This window comes from Calonectris borealis, chromosome W (assembly GCF_964195595.1).
Source record: "Calonectris borealis chromosome W, bCalBor7.hap1.2, whole genome shotgun sequence".
Taxonomy (NCBI): Eukaryota; Metazoa; Chordata; class Aves; order Procellariiformes; family Procellariidae; genus Calonectris; species Calonectris borealis.
This window is the reverse complement of record NC_134351.1, coordinates 24,178,919-24,196,431: the sequence shown is the minus strand read 5'-3', so window position 1 is coordinate 24,196,431 and position 17,513 is coordinate 24,178,919. Positions and strand designations below refer to the sequence as shown.

The 17,513-nt window shown below is 46.5% G+C and overlaps 1 pseudogene; it reads left to right on the top strand.

The window, feature by feature from the left end:
* LOC142074946 (G-protein coupled receptor-associated protein LMBRD2-like) overlaps nt 1–17,513 on the top strand; it is a 64,765-nt pseudogene that overhangs the window by 4,519 nt on the left and 42,733 nt on the right.

Sequence of the window (17,513 nt, the reverse complement as noted above, 5' to 3'; positions counted from 1 at the left end):
AAAATCATCATAGTGTGCCACTTGATGACACTAGATCTTGTATAAAAATCAAATGAGAAATAGTCCCTGATGTGAAGAACTTGGCAACTTGATAGCCATTATTTGTTGTTTTTATTCTTTTATTGGCCCTTTTGGAGTAATATTGGTCACTAATGAATAACATTCCAGAGTGATGCTTGAAAATATAGTGTACAGATGTTTTGCTAGTGTTCATGCAAATTGTGTATGTCTGTTTTTATGCTCTGCTCCCAGTATATTTCTGGAATCTTAAGAAGAGTTTCCAAGTTAGATTTGCAGAATCACGCTATGTGCCTTTTGAGAAGAGAATATATAGATCATTGGTTTTTCAAAGAGTTTCTGTTGAGAGAGATGGTACTGTTTTTATTGTTATTTGTGAGTGAGCAATAGGCTCTAATTTAGTTCAAGAATAGAATGGAAGTGCAACCCATTGAATAGCTATTGCCTGCTCTACTGCTCTAATACCATGGCTTGGAAATAATACTTCTGAAGAGTTGTAGGGGTAGAGTGGTAACTTCTGTGATAGGTCAACATAAAATAATAGTAGAATCTTTATTCTTCAGTAATAGCATTTTGAAAAAATTTCTAAAAACATCTAACTGGGACATAACTACAAAACTTACTAGAAAATGAGCAACAAAAACTTTGTTTACCAGGCTAGCACTTGCTGTCTTGTACTAGACTGTTCTTTAAGTCAGGTAGGGGGACTGAAAAATTCTGAGGTTATGTCATACACAATGTAAAATATATTATATTGTTAATGCATTATAAAACCTTGTTTCAAATATTAAGATTTGACACTTCAGTGTTTGTTTTTTTTTTCTTTCAATCTAGAAACAATTGCACTATATCTTAGAAATCTTGGCCAATATTTTATTTTCAACCTTCATAGGAACACTGCAGTGCATGAAAATATTTAAAAATTCTTAAGAATGCCAGTGCTGATTCTGAGAACTTGATTGTAAATATTCTAAATTGCTGCTGTGTCAAATTAATCACTAAATTTGAGCACTCTCACACTTTAGTTTAGGCTTTTGTTTTCTTCCTTTATCAGAGAGAGATTCTGAAAACACAAGAAATTGTAGTATTAGAGAACACTTCACAATTTTTTTTTTTTTTTAATTTTTTTTTTTTAGTCCAACACTCTATTTGACAGGGCTGAATATGTTTAGGATTGAACCTTACAGACATTCTTGCTGGGTTTTGTTTGTTTGTTTTTCCTAATCTCACTATATGATGATAAATTCTTTGCCACAGACTAATCAGATCTCTTGTGATCATTCTCTCAGGAGATTCAGAGGGAAACCAGAATTACTACCAGTCATCTGTTAGAACAGCCTTTTATATGTCAAAGGACTGTCTATATCAATTTAGTTTCCTTTGTCACACTAAACAAATGCAATTCTTCTGTCTGCCTAATCATCCTATTTGACAAGATTTCTAAGCCTTTACAATTATTTCTGTCCTGCAGACTCTAGAACTTACATCTGTTTTTTTAAAGTGCTGTTTGTAACAACAACAAAAAAGCATCAAAAGGTTATCTCTGGATTGCCAATAGGATGAAGAATAAAATCTAGTACTCACTAAGCCTGATTGATAAACAGATAAGCAGTTCTGAAAAAACTTATCTAGCTGTTAGGTAGCATCTTTTCATTACTGATAAATGCCAAATGGTCTCAGAAGTGAGCTATGTGGAGATAAATGTGAGGAAGATATAAAATGAAGTAGTGTAAAACGATACCCATCAAGCTGCTTAAAGTAATAAAAGTGAAATTAAACCAGGTAAGAAAGAAACTCCTCCTCTTTACCTACAACTAAAACAAGAAAGTATTTTCCATTTCAATATTCACGCATAGAAACCAGTCCTCCACACATTCACAGAGTAATGTTTGCACGCTGACGTTGTGTTGTTTTGTTTTTTTTTTAAATACGTATCTTCTTTATAAATACTCCTTCAATTATCTTTTATTAGATGTCTAGTACAGCTGTGGCTTTTAGGAAATTTTGTTGGTTTTAAGCTCTGATGGTTATAGTTTCATGGTAAGCGCCCCCCCACCCCTGGTTTTTATACTGAGCATGATGTCACATGGTATAGAATACCCCATTGGCCAGCTGGGTCAACCACCCCGGCTATGCTCCCCCCCACACCCACAGCTTCCCCTGCACTTGGCAGGGCATGGGAGGCCGAAAAGTCCCCGGTGCAAGCACCACCCTACAACAACCAAAGCATCAACGGGCCATCAACACTCCTCTCATACCAAACCCGAAACAGAGCACACCCCCCAAGCTACTGGGAAGAAAGTTAAATCTGTCCCAGGCGGAACCAGGACACCTGCACTCTGCCGCCAAAGGGATTGAGAAGAACGCATTAGCGATATCAGTTGTGGCATACAACTTGGCTGCCTTTGATTCCAGTTCGTATTGGAGTTCTAGCATGTCCGGCACAGCAGCACTCAACGGCGGCGTGACTTCGTTCAGGCCATGGTAGTCTACCGTTAGTCCCCACTCTCCATTGGACTTTCGCACTGGCCATGTGGGACTGTTAAAAGGTGAGCAAGTCTTGCTGATCACTCCTTGGCTCTCCAGTCGACAAATCAGCTTATGGATGGGAAGCAGGGAGTCTCGGTTGGTGCGATATTGCCACCGGTGCACTGTTGTGCTGCCAACGAATTGGCATGCGACGCTGGTGCGCTCCGTACCAACTTCCAACACATGGGTCACATGCACTGGACTTCATCTGGATCTTTGGTTACTTGCTCGTTGTCCAGGTCACTATAAACCACCTCCAGCATGGCTAATTCTCTCAAGTACTGGATACCTCTCTCCATAGTGGTCCATTTGCCTGGGCGATATATAACATCTTCCTTGAAGGGATACCTTTCCTTCACGCCTGGCAGCAGTCGCCTCCAGAGGCTGAGGGCTTGTGTCCCTTTTCCAATCGCTTTGTCAATGCCCCCTTCCCTAGAAAGGGATCCCAGCTGTTTGGCTTCCTTCCCCTCTAATTCCAGGCTACTGGCCCCATTATCCCAGCATCGGAGCAGCCAGGTAACAATATGCTCGCCTGGACGACGGCCGAAATCTTTTCGCATATCTTGCAGCTCACTCAGGGATAGCAATCGGGTGGTTTCTGTCTCGTTTATGAGTTCTTCCTCTTCCTCCTCCCCTCCTCGTGAAGACCCTGCTTTTCCATCATCCCTTTCTGAATGATCTGACTTTTGCTTCCAAGATTTCCTCTTATGTACAGAGGCAACTGATATAAGCAAGGGTTGGTCCTCTGGTTCAGCTGCAGTGCTCATCGCGGGGGTTGGAGTAGCTGCAGCGCCCGTCGTTTTGTCATCAGATCCGGAGCCCTTCTCTCCCCCTTGAGGGTTCTGAATAGTGTTGAACAGGGCTCGGTAGGCATGGGCCAGGCCCCAGCACATTGCAGTCATCTGGGTCTCTCTGGAATTGCCAGGGTGACAGCATACGTTTTCCAAATATTTTACTAGTTTTTCAGGATTCTGCACTTGTTCAGGGGTTGTCCTGGTTTCAGCTGGGATGGAGTTGATTTTCTTCCTATTAACTGGTATAGTGCTGCGTTTTGGATGTGGTATGAGAATAATGGTGATAACACACTGATGTTTGAGTTGTTGCTAAGTAGTGTTTACTCTAGTCAAGGACTTTTCATCTTCCCGTGCCCTGCCAGGTGCACGGGGGGCTGGGAGGGAGTGTGGCCGGGACGGCTGGCCCAGCTGGCCAATGGGCTATTCCATACCATATGACGTCATGCTCAGCATATAAATCATGATAAATGACTAAATCATTTATCACAACTCCAATCTGGATCTTGAGTTTTTATAACATCTCAAAACCTCGGGCTGTCTTTTCAGGGTTATCTCGATAATTGCCCGCTGCTTGTCTCCAATTATTCAAATCTGCAATCGTAAAGGGGCCTTTAACTACTACCGGACCTTCCGGTCCCACAGCCTCCCACAGCCTCCCGTAAAGGAGCTTGAATGTGTAATGCACCCCTGCCACCTTTGTTCCGAGTCCTCCCTGCCACAGGGCTAAAACCTCCGCCTTCCTTTTTCTCAAAAGTTTTTGAATCGCTCTTATCCGGAGATGAGTCAACACCCCCTCTGCCCCACTTTCTAGCAACCTAGCCCGGGGCGTTATCAACATTTCCAGTTCTTCCTCTTTATCTTGTTCCTTTGTCCCCAAACATCTCTGCCCAATGCTACGTGCTGAACAACACCGCTTCGACTTTCCCTGATCCTTCTGTCGTTCCTTTTCTAATGCCAATATAAAAGGGTCTTGAGGTGCTAAATTTATACCACACTCCTTCTGCCACTCCGGATGGTTTCGCAAAGTGAAAAACATATCTGCATACATTACTTCATCCCATTTTACACACGGGAAATCACATAAACAAACAAACTTGTCACATAACAACAACACAAATATTCAATCACTATGACGATAGACAATACCTTTACACAAAACAATCGAAGGGGACTCGTGAGAGAAGGGGTTAAGGTAGTAGAGTAGCAGTGACGAAGAGGAACCACTAACCTTCATCCCCACGACCCCCGACGACCACCACTAGGAGGCAATGCGCAAGCGCAGATAGGAGGGGTCTATGGAAATGACTTATTGGAACTCATTTTAATACAAAGCGGGGGCAGGTCATGCATATGTATAGGCGTATTATGAAACTCTATGAATATGTAATGTTTTACTGTATATATTTATGGTGAGTGCCGCGTTGGGGCGCGCACGACTTTGGTGGGACTACCGCCCGTGCTGCCCAGCGCTGAATAAACATACCTACTTTACAATCTCATAGATTGTGGAGTCCGGTTTCCACAAATCACTCGAACCCTTGTGTCATGTCACTCTCAGCAAACGGACAAATATTTACAATAGTTACCGCGGGCTTATTCAGATTTTACCCAATGGGGGCTCTTTTTCACAATGCCTTCACTCTGTTGACCCCCCATCCTGCTTGCCTACACAAAGTGTACTTAAAATTTGATTAAAAATCACTAAAATTTCTCCACCCCCACCACCCAAAGCAGTAGACTTAATCACCTTTTCGCGCCTCAAACATCGGGTTACTATAATAGGCTGGCAACTATTACATTTATTGCATAGAGAAGGGGAAGCCTTTTCACTCTTAACTAAACCAAATTTGACATGTAGGACAAATTATTTCATTCTCATCATTTACAGTTATCCTCTGATTACACCAAATATACTCCAATACAAATATAGGGGTACAACTATTTTCAGTATGTAGAGGACATCTTTCTCAGAAACTCATACATATGTCATTTCATCCGCTTCGTTCATCTCCGGCCGCTCTCCTCGTGGAGAACACGGAACCGCGGATCAGAACTCCGCACTCGCTTCGCAGCTGCGCTGCGTCTCACACGTACAATGCAGACACTCAGTCACACAAACGGGCCCGTTACACTTCTCACTCACACCACAAACTGTATCAGTTAGAATAATAATCAAGCTCACATATAGCATAAATCGTTAACCGTAAACCGTTTGCCACAAGTCCACACAGATCAGTTTAAACCATAATACACGGTACCGGATTTTACAACAGATGACTATAATTATGGCAATGCCACATACAGCTCCTATCACTACAGTTAGGAGACCCCAAGGCACTTGAGGATACCACCTTATGGGGACTCAAACCCCAACCCCCAACTTTTCCAGGGGCGAGCACCAATGCTCTTTTCCTCGCGTAGGACGTCTCCTCATGACTTATAGGTATCCCCTTACTCAATTAACCAAAACCAAAACCAATGTATACCACTAAAGTGCTAGCGCCTCGGTATACGCCGTCCTGCGTAAGACCCTCTGCCTACGTCTTATGGAGAGCCCAAATTGGCCAATCCCAAAAGTTAAGGAGTTAAAGAATACCTTTATCCAATAGATAGTCCTTTGTCTGCTCCTGTGGTGATCCGGATGAGGCGAGGAATGCCTCCGGAGAAGTCTCCGGGGGTACCCAAGGGAGTCCTTTTTCTCAGCGGGTCCCGCAGGCAAGCAGAGAAAGTCCCATCTGGGTCACCAATCTGAAATGAAGAAGTCTCCGAAAAACTCTCTAAGACTCAATTTGGAGTTTTAGAAAGCGGGTATTCTTTATTGCAGCGCTGGACGCACAGGGGATCGCTCCACCTAGTGTGCGTGCCAAATCACTTAACCATAGAAGTTATATACAGTTAGAGTATACATATTCATTACATTTCCCGGAATTCATTAACATATGCAAAAGTCTCAGTCTTCACACATACTTAGTTCTAGCTCCTGGCTTAAGTAGAGTAATTCTCACCAGCACCACCCTCTTATCTCAAGATACAAGGTTGGCCTCCTTATCTAGAATACTAAGTTTCAAGGCCTTTTTATCTACTGTGTGTCAGGTCGGCCTATTCACAAGGTGTTCCTAACCATCTGCATCAGTTCAACCAAAGAACTGTAAATCTCTTCATTGTTCCTTCGTACTTGACGTTAATCCCTATCACTCAGCCGCTCCTCATAAGACTTGTGCTCCAGGCCCTTCACCAGCTTCGTTGCCCTTCTCTGGACATGCTCCAGCACCTCAATGTCCTTGTAGTGAGGCGCCCAAAACTGAACACAGTATTCGAGGTGCGGCCTCACCAGTGCCGAGTACAGGGGCACGATCACCTCCCTACTCCTGCTGGCCACACTATTTCTGAAACAGGCCAGGATGCCGTTGGCCTTCTTGGCCACCTGGGCACACTGCCGGCTCATGTTCAGCCGGCTGTCAACCAGCACACCCAGGTCCTCTTCCTCTGGGCAGCTTTCAAGCCACTCCTCCCCAAGCCTGTAGCCACCGAGGCGAAGGGCTCCGGAGCGGAGGATCGCGCCGGGGGACCCTTCCTAAAGCGGCAAAACCGCAGCAAAAACCGCGAAGGCAAAAGCGCAGGGAGCGAGAGGGTGCCCCAGCCCCCCACCCCCTCCCCCGAGCTGGAGGAGTGAGCTCCTGACGAGCGGCAGCTCTGACTCAGCGTGGGCGGGGACAGGAGGGACGGCGGCCAAACCCCCTCACATACAAGAGCAGCCTCCAGGGAGCGGGGCGATCAGGGCGGGCAAACAGGGCGTGGCGCGTCAGAAGGGCGTGGCGCGTCAGTTCGCGCGGGAAAGGCAAGCGGGGAAGGCGAACGGGCAGTGCGCAGCCCCGCTCCAGGCTCTAGAGGCTAGCTCAACTAGTGGTCATCGCCCTCCCAGAAGAGGACCTAGCCATGGTTTCCATGGTTTAGGAAATTTTGTTGGTTTTAAGCTCTGATGGTTATAGTTTCACTGGGAGAGATGGAACTCTTAACTGACCCTGTAAACAACTCTATTTTTTTTTTTCTCCCTTCAACAGGAAGTCCATAAAGTAAGTGAGACTATCAAGTCTAATCACCCTTTGAAAATATGTGTTGATACAATACTGAAAAAGGTAACAAAATTGCTCATCTTCAGCCATAAATGTTCAAGGGGGAGGGGGTGATTCCTGCACCTACTGAATACTTCTACATTATTTTCTTTTCCCCTTAACAAAAAATCTCTAATTGGCATCTTGTGAGTTTCTGACCAGACTTTGAGTTGAAATTCTTTGTAGAGTGTTTTCTTATAATGTATGTAATGTTCTGTCATATTTTGATATACGTAGTATTTTAGAAACAGAAGTTATAACAGTCTGTAACTGTTAATAATACTTTTTTCTAAAGTATAATGAGATATGTAGAAAATACCATCTGTTTTTCTGCTATATACCTTATTGTGAATTCATGCAAAATACAAAGTATATTTTTGATAAATGTATTGGGTTTGCATGGGAAGCTTTTGGTAGTGGGGGGGGCTACAGGGGTGGCTTCTGTGAGAAGCTGCTAGAAGCTTTCCCCATGTCCAACAGAGCCAATGCCAGCTGGCTCCAAGACAGACCTGCCACTGGCCAAGTGTCCTGCTTCCGGCTGGGACAGAGTTAACTTTCTTCCCAGTAGCTTGGGGGGTGTGCTGTGTTTTCAGTTTGGTATGAGAGGAGTGTTGATGGCCCATTGATGCTTTGGTTGTTGCGGGGTGGTGCTTGCACCGGGGACTTTTCGGCCTCCCATGCCCTGCCAAGTGCAGGGGAAGCTGTGGGTGTGGGGGGGAGCATAGCCGGGGTGGTTGACCCAGCTGGCCAATGGGGTATTCTATACCATGTGACATCATGCTCAGTATAAAAACCAGGGATGGGGGGGTGCTCGCCCCCGTTCATGACACGTGGTCGGCTGCGACGAGCGAGGGAAGGCAGGCAGTCGACTCAATGTGAGTGATAAGGCCAGCTTCAACTTTATTGTAAAACCCTACACATATTTATACACTAAGTTCTCCCTTATGCATACTTGTCTCACAATCATTGGCTTAGCTCTAAAAATTACATTATCATATTCCTCCTACTTTCGGTTACTGCTACGTGGTCCGGGTTCCATCCTGTTTTTCTTATACTGTACTTTCTCAAAGTTGCTTATCTGCACAGAGCAAGGTCAGCATGACTTTCTTTTCTCCCTTCTCAGCATGACTCAGAATTTTCCCACCGCGGCCTAGTCTGGCTAACTTTCTCCAACATTTCCCCCTTTTTCTTTTTGGACCACCAATACATTGTGGTTCATTTTTACAACATTATTTAAAATACAGTGATATGCTATTTTTACTATAACTATAATTGTTAATAAAATACCAAGCCAGCGCTTGCGCAGTGCCTATGTTAGGCACTAGGGAAGCAAATACATTGGCTGTGGTTGACCATAATTCTATGTTGTCGTTACAATCTGCTTGCAATTGATGTATAGACCTTTTGTGTCTATTTGTCGCTACTGTAGTTATATTGAGCCAACTTTGTCGGCTAACTGTGAGCAGAGTTAATTTACCTACATAACAAGGCCCTCCAAAGGCGTTCTTTGGAATGCCAGGCCATGCTCGATCCCCACAGATCAAAAAATATCCGGGGGGGAAGAGCTTTGGCCGTATCATTGTTCCACAAAGAGTTATTGGTTCCCTTCATACTCCGTCCATAGGCACTGAGTGTTTTGGAAGCGTTATAATTCCCACAATATTGGCCTATTTCGAATCCTTTCGTAAAAGGTGAAACAACAGTCCAACAGGTGGTATTAACAAAAGGGTTGTTATCATCAGTGCGGCTGCTTATGCCGATCAATGACTGAAAGGTCTGGGCCTGTGCGGCAAAGCGGCTAAAGCTGCCAAACACAAAACATGTCTGAGTAGTAACGTTATCAGTTGCATTTCCAGTTTTTTCTGACCCCAAAAGGTCAATTTCTTGGGGGTCCCAAGGGAGAGTGTGATTTAGGGCTCTTATTAGTTGTACCGAGCAATTTGCTACAGTAACATTTATACAATTAACTGTTACAGACGTCCAATTATCAAAATCTCTGGCAATAATTTCAGGAAAGCCTATCAGACATGTTTTAAAGGGCTCAGTTGCCGTAGCTGAACTCAGGCAAAAGTCTGTCGTCCCAGTTTTATTCGCCCACGCCACCCATAAGTTCGCACGGCTGGGCAACGGCATCGCTGGGATCAGTACAGACAGAGCTGCATTGATCATCATCAGCAACAGCAGCTTTGGTCCAGCGGCTTGGAATCCACTTCGGCCCTGTGGGAGTAAGTACACACATATAACCTCTACCCATATACTTCACTTCTGCTGGACCTTTCCACAGTCCGGTTGCTGGATCTCTATACATAACGAAAACTGGCTTGTCATCCTTATTTTCTTTAGGATAACCATGCACCCATGCTGGTGGCTCTTTCTGATCTGCAAAAATACATAAATGATTTAGCACAAAAAGAGTCTTAACAAGTCTTTCTTGTACATCTGAGATTTCCCTAAATTTTTGCAAATATTGTTTCAGCGTTTGATGCGCCCTTTCAATGATAGCTTGTCCCGTGGGTGAGTGCGGAATACCAGCAGTATGTCGCACTCCCCATGTTTGGAAAAAACGTTTCACTTTGGCGCTTATGTATGCAGGGCCATTGTCAGTTTTTATTGTTTGTGGCACTCCCATAACTGCAAAACAACTAGTCAAATGTCGCATTACGTGGAGTGCTCGTTCTCCTGTTTGTGCCGTGGCCCATATAAATTTGCTATAGGTGTCAATCGTAACATGTATATATCTCAGTCTGCCAAAGTCAGCAACGTGAGTCACATCCACTTGCCACAATTCTCTGGCCTCGAGTCCCCTGGGATTCACGCCGATTCCGAGACCAGGCCCATGGTGGCTACACGTAGGACAGGCCCGCACAATCCCCTGTAAAATGTCCATAAAATATCCATAAATGTACACAAAATGTCCACTGCATTCATTTAGTCCATGACTTTGGGCTCCATCTGTTATGGTGGTCACTCAGGTCAGCAGAGGTGGTGCGTTGCGTGGAGTTACTGGGCACCAAAGCCGGCTCAGGTCGGGTCACTGCTGCACTTGCGCTGCTTCTTGTAAAGTTTGTCCTCCGTTGGTTCAGGTGGTTCCTGCTGCTTGGGCATGGGCTTATCCACAGTCACAGACGCCTCGGGGCGTCCTGTCCCGCATGGACTCAGCCACAGGTCACAGTCCCTTTGATTCGAGTTCACGCTGCAGTTCCAGCCTGTCCAGCACAGCAGCACAGAAGCAGCAGCGATGCCCTGGCCATCTGCCGGCCCAGGCGCATCCCTATTGCTGTTATCAGAATGTTCCCAGGCACAGCACAGTAAGACGATAAGCAGTGCAGCAGTACAGCAAGAGCAAAAAAGCAGCCACTAATGAGCACAAGACTCTAATACACATTAAGGCAAGCAAGCCCCATGGCAAGCACAAGAGCCTGCGAATTAATAGCTAAACAGCAGTAACAGCTATAAATTCAATCTAGCACATTCCAATCAAACGTGTCGTTATCTTGAATTGTAGTCTTTGGTTGCATTCCGGTAAATATCCATTCTAATACTCTCACAGTCTCCCCCTTTTTCTTTTTGCACTGCGTGAGTGCACCAATAAAATGTGTGGGGCCGTGCAAAACGGTTAAGTCCACAGGTAAGTCAGGGTCAATACGATCCACTGCTCGGTCAACGATGTGGGTACTGAGTTTTTGAATCACAATCGATAAGTCCTCGTAATATAAAAAGTCCTTGGAGACCACTGGATGATCGCCCCAACAACAACGCTCCATGAGATTGTCCATTGATAACTATGGGCCCTTTAATTCCTGTAGCAATTTTTCGCGGCCGGTCGTCAATTAGCGTGACATCTACTGCTGTTGCCAGATCCAGTCCGAGGCTCCCCCTGGTTGCTGGTCGAAGTTGGGTTGCTGGTCGAAGCTGGGCAATGGCATCTGGTATCTCTGCACTGTCGTTTGGTTGGGGGCTGCCGTTGGCCTGAAGGTGACCGGAGCCGCGATTGGTGTCGGCGCGCTGCGGCTCTTGGCGCTCGGTTTCCCGTTTCCCGAACGCCGGCAGACCGTAGTATTATGATTATTCATTTGACAGTTCTGGCAGCTCCCGACATTGTCGACGCAGATGTCCTGGGTAGCCACATCGGAAGCACTTATACTCTCGTCGGCCAGTCGTCTTACTTTGGTGGGCATCCGGAGGCTTCAGTGGGGCAAGAGCTGCAAACGCCTGTCCCTGCGCCTTGACTAATTTTCCCCCTAGTTCTCTGGTTGTTTCAACTAACATGGCTTGAGCTCCTACAGGAACTCTACTCATTCGCTCTAACATGACTTCTATGGTGGCGTCTAAGGGTAAGGTGACAAGGATGCCCTTCGTATAAGTATTACAATTCTCTAATACACACTGTCTCAGCAAAGGTCCTTTCATAAAATCTGCCATATCTGCGTGGTCAATAGCGTCTGTGACTCTATCTACAAAAGATGCAAAAGGCTCCTCTCTTCCTTGTTTAATTGACATATATGAGGGAGGAGCTGGTGTAGTTTTAACTTTCTGCAAGGCTTCTCGTGCTAATTTCATAGATTCTAACAACACGTCTGGGCCAGTTTGCATCTGCATTTCTACAGAGGCAAAAGGACCTATACCCATTAGTTGTCCTACAGTTACTCCAGCTAAACGATCATTTGGGGCTCGGGGCGAGTGCGCAGATATTTCACAAAGTCTTTGCCAGTGAGCTTGCCAAAGTAATTGTTGTGCTTGCTTCAAAATAAGCCTCATTATGTTCTTAATATCTTCTGGACATAGCATTCCGCTACCCCAGATATAGTTTAGCATTTGCCTTGCACATTAACTGTGTTTCGCAATTGATTTAATATTTTCCAATCTAGGGCCTGATGCACCCCAGTCATAGCCCCCGCGTTATCTACCTGGTAGATTACCGGGAAGGCTTGAGGGCTAATTTGATCTAATAAATCAAAATCTTTTTGTTCAACAGCTTCTCGTGCTATTTTGTCCCAACTAACCCGCACTAAACGCGGCTGTTGATGAGCTTGGGACGGGGTGGGGGTGGGGGTGGGGGGGGTGGGGGGGGTGGGGGGGGTGAGGGGTGGGGGGGGTGAGGCCTTTAGAAGACTTTCAGCTTGAGCAGTCTCCTGTCCGCTACCGTCTACCCTCTCATTTTCACTTGGACCCTCCCCCTCCCTTTCCCCCGGCGGTGCGGAGGGACAAGCCCTTTCTGTCGGCGGATCAGGAGGGGGACGAGAGGGTCGGCAAACAACGGGAACAAGAATTCCCGAAGGCGGAGGTGAAAAGTAGTCACCCCCTGCTGTGAGACGTCCAGCGGCAGGATCGGACTGCTCAAGCCGATCTGAGGCGGCTGTAGCTATTCGCCTTTCAGTTTTATATCTTTTTATACAATTAATAACATCTCTCCAAGATTTCATTAATTTTCTTGCTGATTTATCATCATCAATTACTAGATCCCACAAACAATCTCCATAAGAACGCCACTCGTCTACTTCAAACATACTTTCAGGGTCTTTTAAAAACCCTTTCGCTTTCCCTAACGCAATTAACCCAGCCAGGTCTTTTAATTGGCTTACTCCCCGCTCTTCTAAAAAGCATTTTAAAATATCGAAGGCTACCTCTACTTCCATTGCGCGCTTCTCTTGACCCTCTTAATTATCCGGTCGTTTGCAGCCTTTTCCCACGGGTAGCCTTCTATCGGACGGCGAACCCCTTTTAATCATCCTGGGTTCAAGCACGGATCAGGCACGCCGCGACAGCGTCTACTGATCTTCTGCTCCCTGGTCGCTGCTACCAGTGCTTCTCCGATCTCGCTGTCCGGTGGAAAACAGGGATGGGGGGTCCCTGTTCGGGCGCCACTTGCGACGAGCGAGGGAAGGCAGGCAGTCGACTCAATGTGAGTGATAAGGCCAGCTTCAACTTTATTGTAAAACCCTACACATATTTATACACTAAGTTCTACCTTATGCATACTTGTCTCACAATCATTGGCTTAGCTCTAAAAATTACATTATCATATTCCTCCTACTTTCGGTTACTGCTACGTGGTCCGGGTTCCATCCTGTTTTTCTTATACTGTACTTTCTCAAAGTTGCTTATCTGCACAGAGCAAGGTCAGCATGACTTTCTTTTCTCCCTTCTCAGCATGACTCAGAATTTTCCCACCGCAGCCTAGTCTGGCTAACTTTCTCCAACAGTCGGCGGTCGGTGCGCAGTTGCATTGTGCATTGCCTGCTTTGTGTATTCTGTTATTGTTGTTCTCATTGTTATTATTACTGTTCTACTTAGTTTTATTTCAATTATTAAACAGGTTTTTATCTCAACCTGGGAGTTTTCCTACTTGTGCCCTCCCAATTCTCTCCACCACCCCACCGGAGCTGGGGGGGGTGAGCGAGCGGCTGTGTGGGTTTTAGGTGCTGGCTGGGGTTAAAACATGATAGTGTTTTTTGGCACCCAACGTGGGGCACGAAGGGTTGAGATAACAACAGATTAACTAGAGCATATTAAGGAATTTATATCTGTTAACAGTTGCTGGTCACAATATTGATTCATCTGTTCTCGATATTAATTTATCTGCCCTGCACCATGCTCTTGTTTTTACTGTACCTGTTAAAGATTGGAGTTGGATTTTGTAGTCTGCTTTGCTCTGCAGTGATTAGTGATGTTTTGCCTGGGAGATTTGTTATTAAAACACTGGCATTGGGGGTTGTTTGGTATTTGGGATTTGTAATGAAGCCGTTTCTGTATTTCGGGTACCACCTCATGGAGATCATTAGCAAGTATACCTCTTCCTCTGAGAGGTTTTTTTATGGAGGAAATAGAGAATGGCACCCTCGCTACCTTCCTCTATGATGTCGTCTCCTTCGTTAAGATAACTTGTCAGTACCTTGAACACCCCTGGGTAGTTAAGATACATCTATTGGTATTCCTTGGGAATATTGTTTTGGTTTTGTCCAAGGTTAATAAGCAATTTAAAAATGTCATCCAGGGATCTGCCCCAAGGCTGGATAGTTATGAGTGGCAGGGTGAGTGGGATAGCATGGGCAAATGCCTAGGACGGTGGGCACTGCCAGTGTTTTGGAACTTCACCCCTGAACAAGTGCAGAACCCTGAAAAATTAGTAGAATATTTGGAAAAAGTATGCTGTCACCCTGGCCATTCTAGGGAGACACAAATCACTGCAATGTGCTAGGGCCTGGCCCATGCCTACCGAGCCCTGTTTAACACCACTCAGAACCCCCAAGGGGAAGGAAAGGTCTCTGCAGCTGATGACAAAACAACAGGCCCTGTGGCTACCCCAACCCCCACGGCAGGCACTGAGGCTACCCTAACCCCCACGGCAGGCACGGCAGCTACTCCGCCCCTTGCGACAGAGAACCAACCCGTGCCGGTATCAGTCGCCCCTACACAAAAAAGAAAATGCACAAGAAAATCAGCTTGTTTAGTAAGGGATGAAGATGAACCAGGGCCATCACGAGAACAGGAGGAGGAGGAGGCAGAACCCGTAAATGAGATGGTAACCACCCGATCCCTATCCCTGGGTGAGCTGCGAGATATGCGAAAAGATTTCAGACTCCGTCCAGGCGACCTCATTGTTACCTGGCTGCTCCGATGCTGGGATAATGGGGCCAGTAGCCTGGAATTAGAGGGAAGCCAAGCAGCTGGGATCCCTTTCTAGGGAAGGGGGCATTGACAAAGCGATTGGACAAGGGGCACAAGTCCTCAGCCTCTGGAGGCGACTGCTGTCAGGCGTGAAGGAAAGGTTTCCCTTCAAGGAAGACGTTATACGTCACCCAGGCAAGTGGACCACCATGGAGAGATGTATCCAGTACCTGAGGGAATTAGCCGTGCTGGAGGTGATTTATGATGACCTGAACAACGAGCAGTTACCCAAAGATCCAGATGAAGTCAAATGCACCCGACCCATGTTGTGGAAGTTTGTACGGTGCGCACCAGCGTCACACACAAACTCATTGGCAATAATGACCTGGAAAGACGGAGAGGAACAAACAGTGGATGAATTGGCTGGCCAACTCTGGCAATATGAAGAAAGACTCTCTTCCTCCCTACGGGCCTGTGTCTCTGCTGTGGAGAAACTGTCTCAGGAGGTCCAGCAACTCAAAGAGGATATGTCCTACTCCCCACCTGCATGGACCAGTATCTCAGCCATTAGGAGAAAGCGTCCCTCTGCTCAAGAGAGGAGACATCGTGGGTAGACACACCGGGGCACCCTGTGGTTTTACCTGCATGACCATGGAGAGGACATGAGGAAGTGGGATGGAAAACCTACCTCAGTCCTACAGGCACGGGTACGTGAGTTGCAAGGAAAAACAACCACAAAAGGGGGTTCTTCCAGGAAAACTGCTGCCCCAGTCTCCAGTGAGCAGTCCCCCAGACAGAGTAGAAGGGCTGATTCCACTTCCGACCTTAATAAAGGGACTTCTGATTCATACTTACAAAAAGTGGATAGCGAATACGATGACCAGGACTAGAGGGGCCCTGCCTCCAGCCAGGTGGAGGAAAGGGACAACCGGGTTTACTGGACTGTGTGGATTCGATGGCCTGGCACATCAGACCCACAGGAGTATAAGGATCTCGTAGACACCGGTGCACAGTGTACCCTGATGCCATCAAGCTATGAAGGGGCAGAACCCATCTGTATTTCTGGAGTGACAGGGGGATCCCAAGAGTTAACTGTATTGGAGGCCGAAGTGAGCCTAACCGGGAATGAGTGGCAGAAGCACCCCATTGTGACTGGCCCAGAGGCTCCGTGCATCCTTGGCATAGACTACCTCAGGAGAGGGTATTTCAAAGACCCAAAAGGGTACCGGTGGGCTTTTGGTATAGCTGTCCTGGAGATGGAGGAAATTAAACAGCTGTCCACCTTGCCTGGTCTGTCGGAGGACCCTTCTGTTGTGGGGTTGCTGAGGGTTGAAGAACAGCAGGTACCAATCGCTACCACAATGGTGCACCGGCCGCAATATCGCACCAACCAAGGCTCCCTGCTTCCCAGCCATGAGCTATTTGTCGACTGGAGAGCCAAGGAGTGATCAGCAAGACTCGCTCACCCTTTAACAGTCCCATATGGCCAGTGCGAAAGTCCAATGGAGAGTGGAAACTAATAGTAGACTACCATGGCCTGAACAAAGTCAGGCCACCACTGAGTGCTGCCGTGCCGGACATGCTAGAACTTCAATACGAACTGGAGTCAAAGGCAGCCAAGCGGTATGCCACAATGGATATCGCTAATGCGTTCTTCTCAATCCCTTTGGCGGCAGAGTGCAGGCCACAGTTTGCTTTCACTTGGAGGGGCGTCCAGTACACCTGGAATCGACTGCCCCAGGGGTGGAAACACAGCCCTGCCATTTGCCATGGACTGATCCACACCGCACTGGAACAGGGTGAGGCTCCAGAACACCTACAATGCATTGATGACATCATTGTGCGGGGCAACACAGCAGAAGTTTTTGAGAAAGGGGAGAGAATAGTCCAAATCCTTCTGAAGGCCAGTTTTGCCATAAAACAAAGTAAGGTCAAGGGACCTGCACAGCAGATCCAGTTTTTAGGAATAAAATGGCAAGATGGATGTTGTCAGATCCCAATGGATGTGATCAACAAAATAAGAGCCATGTCCCACACCAACTAGCAAGTAAACACAAGCCTTCTTAGGCGTTGTGGGCTTTTGGAGAATGCATATTCCAAATTACAGTCAAAACGTAAGCCCTCTCTATCAAGTGACCCGGAAGAAGAATGACATCAAATGGGGCCCTGATCAATGACAAGCCTTTGAAAAAATTAAATGGGAGATAGTTCATGCAGTAGCCCTTGGGCCAGTCCGGGCAGGACAAGATGTAAATAATGTGCTCTACACCACAGCCGGGGAGAATGGTCCTACCTGGAGCCTCTGGTTGACCTCTGGGTTTCTGGAGTCGGGGATACAGAGGATCCGAGGCCCGCTATACTCCAACTGAGAAGGAGATATTGGCAGCATATGAAGGGATTCGAGCTGCTTCGGAAGTGGTTGGTACTGAAACACAGCTCCTCCTGGCACCCC